General features: G+C 33.8%; 2 protein-coding genes and 1 long non-coding RNA gene across 9 annotated transcripts in view; 2 read left to right on the top strand and 1 right to left on the bottom strand.

The window, feature by feature from the left end:
• Window positions 1-20158, bottom strand: part of cdc5l (CDC5 cell division cycle 5-like (S. pombe)) — a 452249-nt gene that overhangs the window by 225618 nt on the left and 206473 nt on the right. The window lies entirely within an intron of this gene.
• The window catches only part of LOC141378508 (uncharacterized), an 842893-nt gene that overhangs the window by 696079 nt on the left and 126656 nt on the right, over window positions 1-20158 (top strand). The window lies entirely within an intron of this gene.
• Window positions 1-20158, top strand: part of supt3h (SPT3 homolog, SAGA and STAGA complex component) — a 267732-nt gene that overhangs the window by 144676 nt on the left and 102898 nt on the right. For 2 of the 6 annotated variants that reach the window (XM_087288937.1, XM_087288939.1), the window contains one exon: window positions 14027-14055. The exons of 3 other annotated variants lie outside the window; for them this stretch is intronic. The gene's annotated coding sequence lies outside the window, so the exon portion shown is untranslated. Of the gene's footprint in view, window positions 1-2132; window positions 2272-14026; window positions 14056-20158 lie in introns of those variants that run through there. One more of the 6 variants, XM_087288940.1, reaches the window with a different exon arrangement.

Below are 20158 nucleotides of genomic sequence, written 5' to 3'. Positions count from 1 at the left end.
GTACTCCCCTCACATGCTCATTCACCAGGCGGGCGCCCTGTGCTCAGTTATCTCTGAGGTTCTCTCCCAGGACAGCATGCCAAACCTGCTATTATTATCAAGCAATATCTAAGTGCGAACTTTTAAAATCAATGGTAGATTTTTGTAGATTTGTTCTAGTAATATGAAAAATAGAGCGCAATTGAAATAGTACAGTGGAACAAACTATTTAATCCTGGTGATCATATCATAAGTCATCCATTGCATCCAATATGACTTGTTTTTGGGCAGTTAATTATTGCTGAAATTAATCCAAAAATGACAAAAGGTATAAAACGAGATGCAAATTGTGATAATTTAAAGTCCAATAAGCTTATACAAAATCTGTTTTTACATTTTTTTTTTCACACAAACACAGGTACTATATTTTATAATTATCACTTTTGTCCTCCTCCTTTTGCTCCTTTTATAAAAATAGCTGTGTGCTTTTTGACCTGGTCTTAAAAAGTTAATCAGGTGCTACCGGTTTTCTTATGGTCCTTAACATACTGGATCATTACTGTTTATGGTTTTTATATCCAATGAAACCACTTAATTGTAAATAATTTTAGATTAATTGTTTTATTTCTTATTTGTACAGTAAAAAAAAAAACTATTCACATATTGCACATATTTTAACCATCTGAAAATACTCTCACCGGCCAATTTATTAGGTACACCTTACTAGTACCGGGTTGGACCCCTTTTGCTTTCAGAACTGCCTTATTCCTTTATGGCATCGATTCAACAAGGTACTGGAAATATTTCTCAGAGATTTTGCTCCGTACTGACATGATAGCATCACACAGTTGCTGCAGATTTGTCGGCTGCACATCCATGATGCGAATCTCCCATTCAGCCACATCCCAAAGATGCTCTATTGAATTGAGGATCTGGTTTCTGTAGAGGCCCTTTGAGTACAGTGAACTCATTGTCATGTTCAAGAAATCACTCTGAGATGATTTGCGCTTTATGACATAGAGTGTTAGCCTGCTGGAAGTAGCATCAGAAGATGGATACACTGTGGTCATAAAAAGATGGACATGGTCAGCAACAATACTCAGGTAGGCTGTAGCGTTGACACAATGCTCGATACTAACTAGCTGACAGGAGTGGCATCTGGTGTGGTCTTCTGCTGCTGTAGCCCATCCGCCTCAAGGTTGGACGTGTTGTGTGTTCAAAGATGCTCTTCTGCAGACCTCGGTTGTAACGAGTGCTTAAAAGTTCACTGTTGCCTTTCTAACAGCTGGAACCAGTCTGGCCATTCTCCTCTGACCTCTGGCATCAACAAGGCGTTTGTGCCCACAGAACTGCCGCTCACTGGATGTTTTCTCTTTTTCAGATCATTCTCTGTAAACCCTAGAGATGGTTGTGTGTGAAAATGCCAGTAGATCAGCAGTTTCTGAAATACTCAGATCAGCCTGTCTGGCACCAACAACCATGCCATGTTCAAAGTCACTTAAATCCCCTTCTTCCCCATTCTGATGCTCTGTTTGAACTGCAGCAGATCGTCTTGACCATGTCTACATGCCTAAATGCATTGAGTTGCTGCCATGTGATTGGCTGATCAGAAATTTACGTTAAAGAGCACTTGGACAGGTGTACCTAATAAAGTGGCCGGTGAGTGTTTATGTACAGAATAAAACTTTTATAATTTGTCTTATTTACTTATTGTTTATATATAACACTTGTTTGAAAACATTTTACAATTCTGTCCAAACTAAAATAAAAAAGACGTTCTCCAGAAGAGAAGTACAGTAGGAAATACTGTGAATAATTTCATTATTTGTTAAGCAGCACTTGAGAGATATTTAAAAAGGTTTCAAATTTCACAGCAGGGCTAATATTTTAGTCCTCCATTTTACATTTCCTTTATTTTGATGTTAGAAATGTAGACCTCTCCAAACAACATTTGCTTTGCACTATGCACGCTGTCTGACGGGAATTTCAAAGCATCAACATGAAGTTTGATAAACACATTTGGAGCCTGATATCTGATCTGGAATCAGTGTGTTTGAGGAAAGCTTCAGTCTTCAGTGTTTGCTGTGGCTGGAGTTGAGCATGTGACTGTGACTCAGCAGAATGCACACTGAGTCACCGTCTGCTTATGTCACGACAGAAGGTCTTTGACTCTGAAGTATCAGGATTAAGGTCTGACTGTGAGTCTGTGTTTAGTGGAGCATCTTCTATTGTCTGCTATACAGACGTGTTTATGGGATCCTTACAGTGACCTCTAGTGCTCGACATCATACTGTATGTAATATACTGCTGTTTTACCTCTAGAACAGTATGCATCATTTGTGATCTCCAGCAATTTAACATGACAGATAGGTTTATGTTGTTATTTAAGGCTGCATCTCTATGATTGACTCAATGGAGTCATGGGAATTTGAAATATACAACATCTAGACATGTTTCAGTAAACTGTAAAAAGTGCTTACATGCAATTGTTTGCTTAATATGTGAATTTATTTATAGATTTTTTTGATGTGTCTTTGTTACACATTCCATGCACTTACTATAGTGATTACAATCCTAATTATTATTATTACAATTGTGATTATTCGATATGCATAATTACATTCAACTAATACTAAACCTACTGGAACCCTCATTCTAACACCAACCATATAGTAGGTTCATATATGTTAAATAACACTGTAACAAGGACTCTTCCAAAGAACAGTTAATTAAAATACAATTTAGGCTAATGTTTTAAAGTAAATAAAACCAATATGTATACTCTAGGTTACTATATTATTCAGTGTTCGGGAAATATAATTGGTGCAAAATAATTTTGTAAATGCCAAAAAATGTTTTTTCATATAGCATAATGTTATTAAATATGCAGGATTTTAGAATTTCAAGCTTATTTGTGCCAGTTAAAAAAAAGTAGAAAATAAATATATCTCCAACCATATTCTGTGGGGGGGGGAGTCATTGCTTTGAGAGGGAAATAACTTAATTGCAATTTTACAAGATCACCAACCATATGACCAAACATATGACCAACCAACCATAGGACCAACCAACAAACCATAGAACCAACCGCAATCGCAAGAAATAAAAATTAACATAAAGAACCTAAAGAACTCAAATTTCAGAATATACAATTCAGATACATACAACTTGGCAAACTATGTAAGCAACTGGAAAAGAAAGATAAAGTTGATATTCTGAGGGGGAAAAGTCATTGCTTTGAGAGGTAAGCAAGAAAGCATATCAACAACCATAGGACCAACCTACCAGAGTACCAATCATAGAACCAAGCAACCAACCGTAGGACCAACCATAGAACCAAGCAAGCAGATGACCATCTGACCGATGGACCAACCAACCAAGCATGCATGCAACCAAGCAACCGTAGGACAAACCAACCAAGTAACCATAGGACCCATCAGCCAATCAACCAACCATAGGACCAAGAAACCAACCAACCATATGACAAAGCAATCAACCAAACATAGGACCCAAGCAACCAACCAACCATAGGACCCACCGACCGACCAACCAAACGTAGGACCAAGAAACAAACCGTAGGACCGAGTAACCATAACACCAATCACAGTACCAAGCAAGCAAGCAAACAGCCATAGGATTAACCATAGGACTAAGCAAGCAAGCAAGCATATCACCAACCATAGGACCAACCTACCATAGCACCAACCATTGGACCAAGCAAGCAACCAACCACAGGACCAACCATTAAACCAGGCAAGCAAGCAGGTGACCGACTGAACGATGGACCAACCAACCAACCAACCATAGGACAATCCAACCAACCTAAAGACCCACCGACCGACCAACCATAGGACCAAGCAAGCAACCAACCAGCCATAGGACCAAGCAACCAACCATGGGACAAAGCAACCATAGCACCAACCTTAGGACCAAGCAAGCAAGCAACCAACCATAGGGACCAACCATAGGACTAAGCAAGCAAGCAAGCATATCACCAACCATAGGACCAAGCAATCATAGCACCAACCATAGGACCAAGCAAGCAGCCAACCATAGGACCAAACATAGAGCCAAGCAAGCAAGCAGGTGACCGACTGACCATTGGACCAACCTACCAAGCATGCAACCAACCATAGGACCAAGCAACCATAGGATCCGCCAACCGACCGACCGACCGACCAACCATAGGACCAAGCAACCATAGGAGCAACCGATCAACCATAGGACCAACCATAGAGCCAAGCAAGCAAGCAGGTGACCGACTGACCAATGGACCAACCAACCAAGCATGCAACCAACCATAGGACCAAGCAACCATAGGATCCGCCGACCGAATGACCGACCGACCAACCATAGGACCAAGCAACCATAGGAGCAACCGATCAACCAAAGGATCGACCAACTATAAGACCAACCAAACAAACAAAACTGTAAAATATTATCATCATTAAAAATGATTAGAAAAGGAAAAAAACGAAATTGAAGGAAGATAATGGATTTGCAAAAATATAAATAAAATATCAATTTAATATATAATATATTTAATATTTGATATAAATAAAACTCATTTAAAAATGTTATTCAGAGGGCAAAACAGACAGAATTGTGAAAAGGCCTTTAATTCCATAATAATAATAATAATAATAATAATAATAATAATAATAATAAGAAGAAGAAGAAGAAGAAGAAGAAGAAGAAGAAGAATATTTATAATAATAATTCTTAGGAAACAAAAAAACTGCAGAATTGCACATAACACTTTTTTTCTGACAGTTTAAATCTTTAAATTTGGACTTTTGTCTCTAAATAGAGTATTGAATTTCCAATTCATGTCTAGCTACACATGACGATGTGCTTCAGCTGAATACTAAAATCAGTCTTAAAGTAGTTTTGTTCTTTCAGTAAAAATACTTTCTTTAATCGAGTCACATTGCCGTCTACAGCACAATGTCCTTATCTGAACTCTTACATCTTAAAATACAAGTTAAAGTTGTGTAGTTGCCGCTGTGTAATCTGCGTGGGAAGCTGTTAATCCAGCATCAGTCCTCCTCAGTGTGTTTCTGGAGCTCCAGGTGCAGATGTTGGCAGACTCTGCTTTCCTCTGGACTTTCTCTTATTCCAGTCTTTCTATCAGTCTCCGGGGTCTTGTGTTTTTTTGCAGAGACAGCAGTTTTGCTCTATACAACTCTTTCAGTTCGGACCACCGCTGTAAATTTGATTAGTGCGCATGAAAATTGCCCACATCTCGCTTTCTAATGAAGGCATTTATGAGTCCAGTGTACAAATCAATTTAATGACCAGTAGCCCAGCTGGTGAAGTCAAGTTCAGCGCTTTCTTTTGCTCTCGCAGAAGGCAGAAACATTTTTCACCTGATGTCCCTTTAGGTACTTGAGCCGTGTGTTTTTTTTCGCATTCATGTGGGTAACACCTCATTTCAGACCATTTTACCATATCTGTCTGAACACTTGTCTAGGTTATATTTTAATCCCCCATATATAAATTAAACCAATGTTTTTAGTTCATTGAGTTATGTAATGTTTGATTTTTTTTTTCTAATTTATTTTATTCCTATTGCTGATTCTCAATAGATTCTATTGGATGTAAGCAGTGATTTTAATTCTTGAATTACAAGTTAAATTATTAATACACAAGTAATTGAGTAATTATTATTATTATTATGTGTAATTAGAAATTACACAATGTTATCTAAAATCAGCTCTTTATCACTAATTCATTATTATTATTATTATTATTATTATTATTTTATTATTATTATTATTATTATTATTATTATTATTAACTAAACTATTGCATATATTATTTTTTTGTCGTCTATAAAAGATTTTTCTTTTCCCCAGCAAATTGTTTGTGATGATGTTTTTCACCATATTGTTTGGTGATATTACTTTATATTATAATAGTTTTTATAATTTATATATATAGTTTTATTATTTATATTATATTAATTTCATATTAAAAACTTTAATTAACAAATAGTTTTGTTATTAATTTTATAATTTTATATTTTATCATTTTAATTATATTAATTGTATAATATATTTTATAATGCATTTATAATTTTATATTTATAATTTTTATAATTCATATTATAATTATGAAATTTATCATTATAATTATGAAATAAAAAATAGCTGCTGCTGCAAAAAAAAGATTGATTCTCATTGCATTGAATTATTTATTTTTTAATCTAAATCAAGAAAATAAAATATTCAAATAAATAAAAATTTTAATCAACAAATAATTTGATATTATATATTAATTTTAATTTTAGAATTTTAATTATATTAATTTTTAGGTTTAATATTATATTTATTTTATGTATTTCTTTTAAAATTCATATTTATAATTATTGTAATTTATTATTGGTCATAAAAAATTGCTGCAAAAATGAGAGTGATTCTCATTGCATTCAATTATTTAATTTTTAAACTAAACCAAGAAATTAAAAATAATTTAAAACTTCTATCAACAAATCAACAATAAAAACCTTAATCAACAAATAAATCATTTTATATCATATATTAATTTTAATTATATTGTATAATAATTATTGTATTAATTTGAGTTTTTATATTATATTCATTTTATATTGTGTTTATAATTAAATATTTATAATTATATAATTTATATCGGGCCAAATGAAACAAATGAAAATCAAAATGCTGCTACAAAAAAAGATCGATTCTTATTGCATTAAATTGCTTTTTTTTTTATTAAGAAATAAAATGAATAAAAAAGTTTAATTAACAAATAATTCTGTATTATATATTCATTTTAATTATAATGTATAGTTTTAATTATATTTTTATATCTTTTATATTTTATATTATATTAATTTTATATTATAGTTATAATTTTATATTTATAAATTTTATCATTCATATTTTTAATTATTATTATTTATAATTGGTCAGATAAAAAAATTGCTGCTGCAAAAAAAGATTGATTCTCTATACATAAAATTATTACATTTTTAAGTAAATCAAGAAATTAAAATAAAACTTTAATCAACAAATAATTTTATTATATAATAATTCAAATACTTTTATCATTTTAATTACCAAAATTTTAAATTAAACTATTTTATATTTATTTATATATTTACTTTTTATAATTCATATTTATAAGTATGATTCTTGATTCTCATTGCATTAAATAATTTAATTTTAACTTAATCAACAAATTAAAATAAATATAACTTTATTCAAGCAAATAATCAATAAAAACTTTAATCAACAAATTTTACAAAAAAACCTTTTGTCAATTTTATGATTTTTTTTTCTTCCAGAAATCTGTTTGTGATATTATTTATTATATGTTTCACTTAAGATTTTTTTTAATTCAATTACTACTACAAAAGATTGATTCATATTGCATTAGATTATTTAATGTTTAAACTAAATTGACACAATAAAATGAAAACAACTTCATTCAACAAATAATCTTTAAAATTTATTCTTAATATTAATGGTTTAGTGTGATAATCGTTCATCTTTTTTATAATTATATTTTATTGTATATTAATTTATTGTAAATAAACAAATTAAAATAAATTAACTCTGAACAACCATAAAAACTTTTAGAAACTTTTTTTTTGTCAATTATAAGATTTTTTTTTCCAGAAATCTGTTTGTGGTATTATTTATTTTATGTTTTTACTTAAGATTTTAGAAATCGTGAATTTTCTTTTTAAAGATTGCTGCAAAAAAGCAAGAAAAAAAATATTGATTGTCATTGCAATAAATGATTTAAATATTTACTAAATCAAAAAATTAAAATAAATACAATTTTACCCAAACAAATAACAATAAAAGCTTTAATAAACAATTTTTTTGTCAATTAGATTTTTTTTCTCCCAGAAATCTGTTTGTGATATTACTTATTAAATGTTTTACTTAAGATTTTAAGATTTACATTGCATTAAATTGTTTTTATTTAATTAATTACATTTATTTTATACTTTATTATTTTTTACTAAATAAAAAATTCCATAATCAACAAATCGATAATAAAAATTTTAATCAATAAATAATTTTTAACATATATTCTTAACATTAATGGATCAATGTGATAATTCTTTATCACTTCTTTGTATCAATATTTTGATTTTATATATAATAATCTATATATTTTAATTTAGAAATATATTAAAATAAATAAATAAAACTTTTTTGTGAGGTTTTTCGAATCAGTATGTTTTTTTTTTTTTAATGAGTAAATCAGTTTTACTTTAAAACCTGCATTTCCATCAACATTGCGCTCCATTTAGTGAAACTTGACTGAAGTTATTATTTAATTTTAGATCTGTGTGTTCTGCCAGAAAACCCTCAGCAAGCTAAACTACCCAAAGCTGTTTTTATTTTCATACCTCTGTTTACCCGGTTACCTTTTTCATTACATTTTGTTGACACGGTTTACTTTGCGGACTCTGCCGTCTGCCTTCATGATGGGTGGTCTGTATTAATAAAGACTCCGATATATTTAAAATGAGCGCTTCAATTTTTAGCCGTTCCAGTTGGTTTTTAATGTAAGAGACGTCCATTCATCCAGACTGCAGCTCGTCCCGCAGCGCCAGCCGGATGTTTGGCCTGTAAATGTGCTAGGATATGGAAGTACGGCTGCCGTCTCCAGTCCGGGTGCTCCGCTTGACAGATGTCAGAAACCTCCGGGTGCCCGAATCAATTAGCTTCTGCTGGGCCTGCGCACGGGAGGACAAATTGGCAAAGTGTTTTGTTTAAATAAATGGCCCTGGTCTCGTTTTTTTTCGGGCTCTGAAGGAGTGTGTGGCCTCATCGTTCTTCGAAATAAGTTGTTGCAGCATTGTGTGTTGACATGCAGTTTACTTATTCACGCCGAAGCTGAAGAGCAAAGTGAGAGCTCTAGCTGTTGGAGATGGTGTAAAGTGGTGTTATTTATCCATACATTCACATTTACTCATTAAGCAGATGCATTTATCCACTGCGACTTATGAGTGAGGATAGAAGAAGCACTTGAAATCATCAGAGAGTAGCAGTATATTAACTCTCTGAGGTCTGAGGAGAGTTTGGGGCCCCTAAGATGTTTGACATGCCCTGACATTTGTGCTTAGTTTAGTTTAAACTTTATTGTCCACTCTGCTTGACACAGAAAGGAAATTTGTCTTCAACACTGGATTTAGGACAACAATTACAAACATACAACAACGACACAATAACACTTATCAACACAACAACATAAGTTAAAAGTTTAAAAACCAAATTAGCCCCATGCACAATACTGCAAATCATACTTGGTAACCACCTCATTCACTACAAACATTGATCCGGTTTAGAACAACAACTGCCATTGGGATAAATGACTTTTTATAGGCATTTCTTCGTGCTTTAGGAATTCTAAACCTGCATCCTGATGATAGCAATTCAAATGCTGAGTGAAGGGGATGTGAAGGGGAGGTACCTCAAGGCTCTGTTCTTGGGCCACTTCTCTTCTCCATCTACACATCATCTCTAGGACCAGTCATCCAGAGACATGGATTCTCCTTCCACTGCTATGCTGATGATACCCAGCTATACCTCTCTTTTCATCCTGATGATCTCTCGGTTCCAGCTCGTATCTCAGCCTGCCTGTTGGATATTTCACACTGGATGAAAAATCATCATCTTCAGCTGAACCTCGCAAAAACGGAAATGCTTGTAGTTTCTGCCAACCCGACTCTACACCATAACTTTTCAATCCAGATGGATGGGGCAAACCATTACTGCATCCAAAATGGTGAAAAGCCTTGGAGTAACGATTGATGACCAACTAAACTTCTCTGACCACATTTCTAGAACTGCTCGATCGTGCAGATTCGCACTCTATAACATCAGAAAGATCCGACCCTTCTTATCTGAACATGCAGCTCAACTCCTTGTTCAAGCTCTTGTTCTCTCCAAACTGGATTACTGCAACTCTCTACTAGCTGGGCTTCCAGCTAACTCTATCAAGCCTCTTCAACTGCTCCAGAATGCAGCAGCACGAGTTGTCTTCAATGAACCTAAACGAGCACATGTCACTCCGCTGCTAGTCCGTTTGCACTGGCTGCCAGTTGCTGCTCGCATCAAATTCAAAGCTCTGATGTTTGCCTACAAAGTGACCTCTGGCCTTGCTCCTTCTTATCTGCTCTCACTTCTGCAGATCTATGTGCCCTCCAGAAACTTGCGTTCTGTGAATGAACGTCGCCTCGTGGTTCCATCCCAAAGAGGGAAGAAATCACTTTCGCCAACGCTCACGCTCAATCTGCCCAGTTGGTGGAATGAACTCCCTAACTGCATCAGAACAGCAGAGTCACTCGCTGCTTTCAAGAAACGACTAAAAACTCAACTATTTAGTCTCCACTTCACTTCCTAATCTGCAATTGCCTCTTTGAATATCACACTAACTGTAAAAAAAAAAAAAAAAAAAAAAACTAATACTACTAATACCTTCCTTCTTAGACTTTACAGACCTGAAACTTGCCTACAGCACTTATTCATTGTTGCTCTTAGTTGTGTAAATTGCTTCCTTGTCCTCATTTGTAAGTCGCTTTGGATAAAAGCGTCTGCTAAATGACTAAATGTAAATGTAAATGTATTATCTTTAAAAATCACTGCTCTTTTTTCCATAAAAGAGTCAAATAAAATCTGCAATGAATTCTGTTTGTGACCAGTTATCTTATTTGCCTGGTTGATAATTTGCGCTAATTTCTTTTTCTGTTTAAGTGTTGTGTTACCAAACCATGAAACAATATTATATGTGAGAACACTCTCTATAAGTGATCTATATGCCAAGTTTAAAGTCTGTGTACTAACATTAAAACTTCTCAATTTGCGGAGGAGATAGAGGCGCTGACTTGCTTTCTTATAGACCGCCTCTACATTACTATTAAAATTCAATTTATTGTCAATAATTGTGCCTAAATACTTGAAATTTGAAACCTGCTCTATTATTTGTCCGTCTATGGTGACTGGTTTAAAAAGTCCAGTATCTACTCTTCTTGTTTGACTCCCCAGACATAACTCTTTTGTTTTCCCAATATTTAGGTGTAATGAACTTTTGCCAAACCAATCTATAATACTATCAATATATCTAAAATATAAGGAGCTATTCATTTCTTCCTGACAGGAAACCAATGCCAGATCATCAGCATATTTTATGAGTGTGAGATTGTCATCAATATTGCACTGCAGTTCATTAATATATATAGAAAATAAAAGAGGTGATAGTACACATCCCTGAGGTACCCCTATATTTAAAACAGAGCAGTCAGACATAGCATGATTAACACAGACACGTAGTGGTCGGTTTTTTAAAAACTCTCTGATCCATATAATCAACCAGTTACTTACTCCTAAATTATATGTAATGTAATGTAATGTGTATTTATATAGCGCATTTATTGTGTATGGCAATACACCCAAAGCGCTTCACAATCATGAGGTGGGTCTCTCCACACCACCACCAGTGTGCAGCATCCACTTGGATGATGCGACGGCTGCCACAGGACAACGGCGCCAGTGCGCTCACCACACACCAGCGATTGGTGGAGTGGAGAGACAGTGATAGAGCCAATTCGGTGGAGAGGGGATGATTGGGAGGCCATGATCGTAAGGGCCGATAGAGGGACTTTGGCCAGGACACCGGGGTTACACCCCTGCTCTTTCACAAGAAGTGCCTTGGGATTTTTAATGACCACAGAGAGTCAGGACCTCGGTTTAACGTCTCATCCGAAAGACGGCGCCCACTGACAGTCTAGTGTCCCCTTCACTTTTACTGGGGCATTAGGACTCACACAGACCACAGGTTGAGCGCCCCCTGCAGGCCTCACTAACACCACTTCCAACAGCAACCTAGTGTTCCCTAGTGGTCTACCATCCAGGTACTGACCAGGCTCAGCCCTGCTTAGCTTCAGTGAGTAACCGGCTGCAGGGTGACATGGCTGTGGCCATATAAAGACGTTCTAAAAGAAGATTAGGTTGAACAGTATTAAAAGCAGCTGAGAAATCCATAAAAAGTATTCTAACATACGTATTTGGCCTGTCTAGATGATGTTGAACTTTGTTCAAGAGAGTAAGAGAGGCATCCACAGTGCTCCTGTTGGCCCTATAAGCAAACTGCAAACTAATATGTTATTTCAGCTACGTATTACATAGTATTGGCCTACGTGTATTTTTATTTTATTTTTGTGCATTCAGCACAAACTGCTACATTAATATGTTAGACATATCGATGTACATACTAGGGTTTCTTAGAGAAAAAAAAACAATATTTGGTTAGTAGCTTTTGGAGAAAAAAATGTAGCTGAAAAAAGGTTCAAAAAACCAAACTGAATGCGCCTGAACAAGACTTTTAAGTAACCAGTCTTGTAGGCTAGAATATTTTTGTAACGTTCCCTTGAAGAACGTATTTTGGATAAGTGTTTGCGTTCGTTTGTATGTGGGTGTGTCGTTTCATGCATGTGTTACAGGTACGAACGGCATTGGAGGATCTGCATTTTGTGCTGATGACGTTGGCCGCTGACGTTGGGTTTGCGCCACCAATCGCTGGTTGGCGTAGCGTTTAAAAGCCGAGCCCAAACTGCAATGGCGATCTCTCTCTCTCTCTCTCTGTCTCTTTCCTTCTCGCCACTTCTCGCTCTTATTCTTTCTGTGGATCTCTGTGAGGACAGTCTCTCTTGCGAGGGCTAGTCTGGGAGAATGTGTTTTGCTTGTTTAATGATCTTGTCTAAAGTTTGCGATTTAATAATGCAATATATTTGCTTGTGAACTTGTCCAGTAACTGACATGTTTGAGTGATGCCTCGGAGAGGTGTAGGAGTGAGTAAGTCGCGCGATGTACAGTACATATACAACACTCAGATTGATGTTTTGTATTAGTTCATTAGGTTCAGGAGAATGTGCTGTTTTCTGTATGTTTTGTTTTTAGTTAGAGCAGTTTAGTTCTAACTAAAAACAAAACCAGTGATTTGTGGAGCAAACCCAGCATCAGCGGCCAAAGTTATCAGCACGAAATGCAGATCCTCCAATGCCGTTCGTACCTGTAACACATGCATGAAACGACAAAAAAATAAATAAAAATAAGGTCAAGAATCTTGGTGTGACTCTTGAGTCAGATCTGACTTTCAAAAGTCATGTCAAAGCAGTCAGTAAATCAGCATACTATCATCTCAAAAACATAGCAAGAATCAGATGCTTTGTTTTTAGTGAAGATTTAGAGAAACTTGTTCATGCTTTTATCAGCAGCAGGGTGGATTACTGTAATGGACTCCTCACTGGTCTTCCTAAAAAGACAGTCAGACAGTTGCAGCTCATCCAGAACGCTGCAGCCAGAATTCTAACCAGAACCAGAAAATCAGAGCACAACACACCTGTCCTCAGGTCTTTACACTGGCTGCCAGTTACATTCAGAATAGATTTTAAAGTATTATTACTGGTCTATAAATCACTAAATGGCCAAGGACCTCAATACATCACAGATATGCTCACTGAATACAAACCCAACAGATCACTCAGATCATTAGGATCATATAAACTAGAAGTTCTAAGAGTTCAGTCAAAGCAGGGTGAATCAGCTTTTAGCCACTATGCCCCTCACTGCTGGAATCAGCTTCCAGAAATGATCAGATGTGCTCCAACATTAGGCACATTCAAATCAAGACTGAACACACATCTGTTTAGCTGTGCCTTTACTGAATGAGCACTGTGCTGCGTCCGACAGATTGCACTATCATGTTTTTCTCTTCTTCTTCATTCTTTTATATCACATTTTACCTGTTTTTATGTTTTGTTTTTACGCATTTTTATTATTTGTTTTTATTTTTATTTTACTTGTTTCTTTTATTCTTGTTTATGTAAAGCACTTTGAATTGCCACTGTGTATGAAATGTGCTATATAAATAAACTTGCCTTGCCTTGCCTAGTTAAGACGTTTGGTACATTGAAGATGTTTCTTTTCATGCTTTTCTTTTCATATTTAGTTTAGTTTGGCGAAAACAGTTACTGAGTTTTGTTATATTTATTTCTTTGATTTAGGCACATTCAACTACTTCATCTCCCCCCAGGTAATTCATTATTTAATCATTGTAAATATTTTTCTTTCACTGTATAATACATTTTCACTGGTTTCATTGGATGTATGGGCAATAAATAATTGCAGTGATATTTGGTTTTTAGTTTCTTTCTCCATCCGCTTGTCACACATTAAACTATTGTATGTTATGTCATTTACTCCTAGTTTAATATTAACATCAAAAAGGACATAACAGTTTTCTTCACCATTATGTGAAAATTATTCTGTTCTCTCACTTAAAGAAAACATTACAATGATTTACATTCAGAATACTGTATGCGCAGAAGTGACAATGGTCATGAATAATTCACACATCGAGAGACAAAAGACACTCCCCCGCTGGCTAATGTTCACCCAACAAGGGCATTGTAAAGCAATGTCCAGCTGCAAAGGCTAGCCCAACCAAAATGCGTGCTGCATTATGATCATGTGACTACTATGAGTAAACGATGTATGTGCACTAATACAGCATGCACAAAAATATATTTAAAATGGTATAAAACGTGTTTGCAAAACTTTTGTAGTAAAAACTTTCTTGTGCATTAAGAAGTAGCATATAAACGTTATCTGACTAACATCTAGCAGCTAAATGTGTCTGGAAAAATATTCAACGACTTTTATTTTCATAAACCGCGCGGACGTAAATGCGTCTGACTGTTCTGATTGGCTAAAGTAGACGTCTCACATCAGCGTGTTCTAGACATGCACGCACTCTTTCCGGCAATCTTCCTTCTGCATTCACACAGCGCAGCATTCTGGTAAATTACCGGTAATGTTACAACTTCTCTTTCCGGAAAACAGACGGAATGAATTTAGCGGTATTTTCAAAAAGGGCCTGTTCACACATACAGACCTTTCCAGAGAATTGCCGGTAAATTTCTGGAAAGGTCTGTATGTTGAAAAGGGTTATTGACCTGATATGTAAATCACCCGTGCTTGATGCTATAAACCCACCATTGGAATTTCTCTAAGTTTTTCCAGAAATATAAAGTGTTGATAAGAAAGTGTCTGGTACATACGGAGAGTAGAGTGCGTGTCCTACTGGTGGTTTGTCAAACCCACATGAAGCACTCTCAGAATCGCTTAATGTTTTTCAAAAAGTATAGGTGCTTATATAAAAGTGTCAGGTGCATACGGAGATGGAAAGAGTGTGACTTGGGTTGATTGTAGTATGTTCATCTGTTTAATCGTCATTTGGATGAATGTGTGGGCCAGAAATGAGCTGCAGTTTAGGAATGGGAAAGTTCAAACAACAATGAAAATGGTCTGGTAATTCAATCACCCTCAGGCTGTTCAAGATATTCAACATGACTTTGCTAGTAAACTGAAGATTAAAGAACACTTTAGCTGAAATTGTGGTCCTGCTTAAAACACAAGTCAATGGCAAAATGATTACCTGTGCATTCTTGTGATACATTGAAGATTTAAGAAGCAAAATACAAGAAACAAATTAGTATTCCCCATAATAAAATGAAAGCATTTTAAAATGAAAACAGACTATAATGTGAACGGCATCTAATTTAACAGCTAATGTTCATTCTTGTGTGTGTGAACTGTCCCTTTGGTGCCTTTATTTATGTAAGTTCTTGATGATAAATGAGCAAAAATCCCCACAGATGTGCAGTGAAGGACCCGAGGCGTATCTAGAGACCAGAAATAGTTCTTGATGTAGATGGGAAACACTTATTTTATTTCTTTCTGGAACTCTGAGTATCGGCAAACATTGATAAAGTCTGCTGTTAAACATCAGCATTAAACCGCAGAACACAAGCAAAACATGCTGTGTTGTTGAGCTGTACGGGAGATAAGGCTGAACGCCACGTTAGTGTTTGTCACTAATTGTTCCTGACTGTTTTCCCCCTGATTTCTGGCTGTTATGAAGCGAGACAGATGCTTTGAGGAATCCTATTAACAGGTCATTTATTTATTTATTTATTTATTTATTTATTTATTTATTTATTTGTTTATGTATTTATTTATTTACTTACTTATTTACTTATATATTTATTTTTATTATTATTAACATTATTATTATCATCATATAATTATTTTATTATTTATTTACTTATTATTATTGTTGTTGTTGTTGTTGTATTATTATTTTATAATTTTTTATTATTTTATTAATTTATTTAATAATTATTATTTGTTTATTTATTTTTATTTAATTATTATTATTATTATTATTATTATTATTATTATTATTATTATTATTATTATTATTTTGAGCATTTTTACAATTTTATTTATTTCATTATTATTATTAATATTATTAATATTATTAATACTATTATTATTATTATTTTATTATTACTTATCTATTTAATCCTTATTAAATTTTTTTTTATTATTACTATTATTATTATTTTATTTTTATTATTTTATTAGTATTTATTTATGTATTATTATTATTATTATTATTATTATTATTATTATTATTATTATATTAATATTTATTTGTATTGTTTTATTGTTATTAACATTATTATTATCATCATATAATTATTTTATTATTTATTTATTTATTATTATTATTGTTGTTGTTGTATTATTATTTTATTAATTTTTATTATTTTATTAATTTATTTAATAATTATTATTTGTTTATTTATTATTATTTTTTTATTATTATTATTATTATTATTATTATTTTAGCATTTTTATAATTTTATTTATTTCATTATTATTATTATTATTATTACTATTATTATTATTATTATTTTATTACTTATTTGTTTAATCCTAATTATTATTATTATTGTTTTTATTTATTCATTCATTTTATTTGAATTTATTTTTTATTTATTTTTTGCTTTAGTAACAAGAACCAGCATGTACAGTTTCATGAATGTCTTTTTGTTGACATGTACAATGTTTTTTTGGAATTATTTATTGAGACTGTCATTTATTGTTATAATCTTTAATTAAAACTACAAACAAATGACAAGTTATCTTTTCCATCAAACATTAAAGTTAACAGAAATCTTATCAATGCAAAAATGTTTTATTTCAGCCAGTCATCTAGGCATTTTCAATGTTTGTTTACATAACACAAAACTAAACCTAGCGGTGACACGGTGGCTCAGTGGTCAGCACCGTCACCTCACCCCTGATGACCCCTGATGAATAAAGAGATTAAGCTAAAGGAAAGTAAATGAATAAATGAAACCTAAATCTAAATAATCTAAAATCAAATCTGCATATTTTTTATGCATAACCTTAACTAAAATTAGAGTGTTTTTTTTTTATTATCTCTGCATTATAATAATAGTAAATAAATATTTTCATTGTATATAAATGCCTCTTTTTTCCCCCTCATTTTAAATTTCCTGTTTTTTGCAATACGAAGGTAGTAAAATCAAGAACAATCAAGAACATGAGTCAAGAACATGAGTAAAATGTTCTTGATTGTTTTTTTCTGATCAGGTTTTAGTGTGATTTACTGACAATTGAGGGAATCACATGATCAAATGTTAAACATCTTTTTAGAAGTATTTATCAAGGCTGTTGTCTATTGTTATTATTGCTATTCAAAACTAAAAACAAACTAATATTAAATTAATTTTTGAGTCAAATATTACAGTTACCTGAAATGCAATAAAATACAAAATGTTGTTTATTTCAACTGTTCATGCAGTATCAACATTTTAAATTAAATTAAATTAAATTAAATTAAATTATTAATTCATTTTCTTGTCGGCTTAGTCCCTTTATTAATCCGGGTTCGCCACACCGGAATGAACCGCCAACTTATCCAGCACTTTTTTACTTAGCGGATGCCCTTCCAGCCGCAACCCATCTCTGGGAAAAATCCACACACACACACACACACACACACACACACACATGTATTGTTTATTTTTTTTATACTTACTTCGAAGCCTCAGCGCACAACGTCACATCACTACTGTCCTGCATGCAGGTTTGGCTGTTTGGAGATTCCGCAGAATGTAAGTAGGACAGTATTGGTTGTTTATTAGTTTAAATCCTGAAAAAAATAACTTATGTGTTTGCAACACAGTCTGGTTTGATTTATTTTGAACGTTAAACCAAACAACAAAATGTTAAGTTAAATAAAATAAATAAACAAATAGCAAAAATGATTTTGCAGAAAGAAATGGGTCATTTCTAATCACACTAAACAGTCTCCACACAAACAGTACATTTGATGTTTTTCAGCGGCATCTAAATGGTGTGTATAGTGGAAACGGTTTGTGTGAATTAATGCATGCTTACTAGCTTGCCTACATAAAAGTCATAAGCCCCTTTCACACATACAGACCTTTCCGGAAATTTACCGACAATTTTCTGGAAAGGTTGTATGTGTGAACAGGCCCTTTTTGAAAATACCGCTAAATTAGTTCCTGCTGTTTTCCGGTAAGAGAATTTGTAACATTACCGGTAATTTACCAGAATGCTGCGCTGTGTGAACGCAGAAGGAAGATTGCCGTAAAGAGCGCGTGCATGTCTAGAACGTGTTGACGTGAGACGCCGGCTTTAGCCAATCACAACAGTCAGACGCATTCACGTTCGTGTGGTTTATAAGGATAAAAGCCTTTGAATATTTTTCAAGACACATTTAGCTGCTAGATATTAGTCAGATAACGTTTCTATGTTCATCTTAATGCCAACTGTGTAAATAATTATCCATAAGATGCTAAGGATAAGCCATTGTTTGTTTATCTTCAAGCTTTGCTTTCAGTTGCTTGACACGTCGCGTTCACAGTTATTGGTCATGTCGCGTGTGCCCGTGAAGCAGCTGGTGAGCGCCAGCACACACACATATCATGTACATCTCGACATGCGAAAGTGTTTCTCTATATGTTTTCATCGAAGTTGTTCACAATACTGATCCATACACAATTTGTGTTGTAGTCAAATGTTTACAAATACAAGCGCAGCCGTTTAGAGCTCATTTCTGGTTAAAGATGTCAGAATTTACCGCTATTATGGATTGGATGTTTGAATGCTCTTTTCCGGAGAAATCCGTAATGTCCTCACCTGTGTGAACAGCACTTTTTTTTTTTTTTTTTATTATCTACGGGTAAAGTCGTTTTGTAAATTTACCGGTTATTTAGTGGTATCACTGTGTAAAAACTGCGATAGTCACAGCCTATCTGTGACTGATCTATTTATTTTCTACATTTAGTTTTTTTTTTCTCCAAGTTTTCGAGGTTTTAATGTGATCCTGACAGGTTTCGTGTGATTATCATGTCTAACACACGTGTTTCTCCGCTCTGTGTCATGACGTCTTCATTCTTCACGTTAAATTTTCAGCTGAAATCTGTTCGGTGGCTTCTGATTTTTGTCGTCTTATTTCTTTTGGTGTAGGAAACGCTGTAATTGATCTCCACAAGGACGGCGGGAGTGAATTGTCTTCCTGTTACCTTTTCCAGTGTAATCAAATGATGTGTTTGGTTTGCGAGTGGAGGAAATGATCTTTAGCAGGCCTGTTTATTTGACTTGTGTCGCTCTGTTGCAGAAACGCTGGCCACTGTAACGTGACATGAAGCAGACACTTCACTGTGCGCCGTAATTAAAACTGATCCGTCTAATTGAGGAACAGGACCTGTGTGCTTTTCTGCAGGCCAGGAATCTGTCTCTCGCACTCCTGCTCTTTTACACTATTGCTCACATGTGTAGGACTATTTGTGTGTGTGTGTGTGTGTGTGTGTGTGTGTGTGTGTGTGTGTGTGTGTGTGTTAGCACTCAATGCGTCATATTTCTGAACTAGGTTTTGCATCATTGCATCATTTTGAAGCACAAAATATGTTTAGCACAATGTCTGAACTGCTTTTTTCCCCCCAATTCTTAATTTGTGGACTGTAAAAAAAAAAAAAGTTTACTTGACTTTTAACCCAAGTACTGCACTTGACTGGATTTAAGTTGAGCCAACTCAAGACATTTGAGCGGATTTGTTTATTTTAATTTTAATTTTAATGTAATATATATTTTTAAATAAAATTTTTTTTTTTTGGATTTGTTTTTTATTTTATTTTGTGTTGTGTTTTGTTTTGTGTTTTTTGTATGTGTTTTGTTTTTGATTTTGGTTTTGTTTTATGTTATGTTTATGTTCTATGTTTTGTTTTTTTGTT

Source organism: Danio rerio, chromosome 17 (assembly GCF_052040795.2).
Source record: "Danio rerio strain M-AB ecotype USA chromosome 17, GRCz13ab, whole genome shotgun sequence".
NCBI lineage: Eukaryota > Metazoa > Chordata > Actinopteri > Cypriniformes > Danionidae > Danio > Danio rerio.
Note: the sequence above shows the minus strand (reverse complement) of the source record. Positions and strands in the feature narration are given on the sequence as shown.